Below are 1759 nucleotides of genomic sequence, written 5' to 3'. Positions count from 1 at the left end.
TGCCCAGCCCAGGTTCTTCAGAGCTGTACCTGGAAACACTTTAGGGAGGGTGTCCTTTTGACCTTAGAACAAAGACCGGGGAGCCACCCAATTTACTTTGACTGAATTCTTTGAGGCAAGAACTTTGCCTTTTTGGAATTTTACAGTCTCGGCTTTTAGGAAAATATTACATTTATCTGTGGATATCAGGGCTTCATGTATGCAATTAATAATAAACATAACTGAACAATAAGATGAAAGACAGTTTGCTATGTCTGCTAAGTGGCTAGAGTTTGTTCCTCAGAGCCAGCGGCCTGTACGGTCTGCAACACTTGGGCCCACAGGGCCTCGAACTCCTGATCGGGTCTGGACGGTCTGCAACATGCCTCTTCAAAGTAGAGTTGACCATGATAACACAAATGGAGTAAAGCCCGTGGGACCTTTATTTGCTGCTGGTGCACAACTCAAAATGAAAAGAAACAGCTGTAAACAACCATTGAAAATCAGAACATGGAATATATGAAGTATGAATCTGGGAAAATTGGAAGTTGTCAAAAATGAAATGGAATGCATAAACCGGTATCTTAGGCATTAGTGAGCTGAAATGGACTGTTATTGGCCATTTTGAATCTGATAACCACATGGTTTACTATGCCAGGAATGACAAATTGAAGAGGAATGGTGTTACATTCATTGTAAAAAAAAAGATATCCAGATCAGTCATGAGGTACAACACTGTCTGTGATAGGATAATATCCGTGCACCTACAGGGCAGCCCAGTTAATACCACTATTATTCAAACTTACGCACCAAACACTAAAGCCAGTGAGGATAAAATAGAAGAATTCTACCAACTTCTTCAATCTGAAATTGATCAGACATGCAATTAAGATGTATTGATCATTACCAGTGATTGGAATGCAAAGGTTGGGAGCAAAGAAGAAGGATCAGTAGTTGGAAAATATGGCCTTGGCAGTAGACATGATGCTGGAGAATGCATGATAGAATTCTGCAAAACCAATGATTTGTTCATTTCAAATACCTTCTTTAGACAGCATAAGAGATGACTATATACATGGACCTTACCAGATGGATCCCATAGAAATTAAATTGACTACATCTGTGGAAAGAGAAGATGGAAAAGTGCCATATTATCAGTGAAAATACGGCCAGGAGCAGACTGTGGAACACACCATCAATTACTCATATGCAAATTCAAACTGAAGCGGAAGAAAATGAAAACAAGTCCATGAGAGCCAAAATATGACCTTGAATATATCCCACCTGAATTTTGAGATCATCCGAGTAACAGATTTGATACAGTAAACACTAAACACAGAAGACCAAAAGAGTTGTGGGATGACATCAAGAACATCATACATGAAGAAAGCAAAAAGTCATTAAGAAGACTAGAAAGAAGGAAAAGGTCAAAATGGATATCAGAAGAGACACTGAAACTTTCTCCTCAGCATAGAGATGAGGAGGTTCAAGCGCTGAACAAAAAATTTCAAAGATCAGCTTGAAAAGATAAAGCCAAATATTACAACAAAATGTGCAAAGATCTGGAATCAGAAAACCAAAAAGGAAGAACATGCTCAGCATTTCTTTTGTTGGGAGAACTGGAGAAAAAATTCAAGCCTCGATTTTCGTTATTGAAACATTTTCTGGGCAAATTATAGAATGATGCAGAAAGCATTAGAGAAGATGGAAGGAATACACAGAGTCACTGTACCAAAAGGAAATCGTTAGTGTTCAACTGTTTCAAGAAGTAGTATATGAT

This window comes from Chrysochloris asiatica, unplaced genomic scaffold (genome assembly GCF_000296735.1).
Source record: "Chrysochloris asiatica unplaced genomic scaffold, ChrAsi1.0 scaffold00215, whole genome shotgun sequence".
NCBI lineage: Eukaryota > Metazoa > Chordata > Mammalia > Afrosoricida > Chrysochloridae > Chrysochloris > Chrysochloris asiatica.
The sequence above is the reverse complement of the archived record's forward strand: the minus strand, read 5'-3'. Positions refer to the sequence as shown.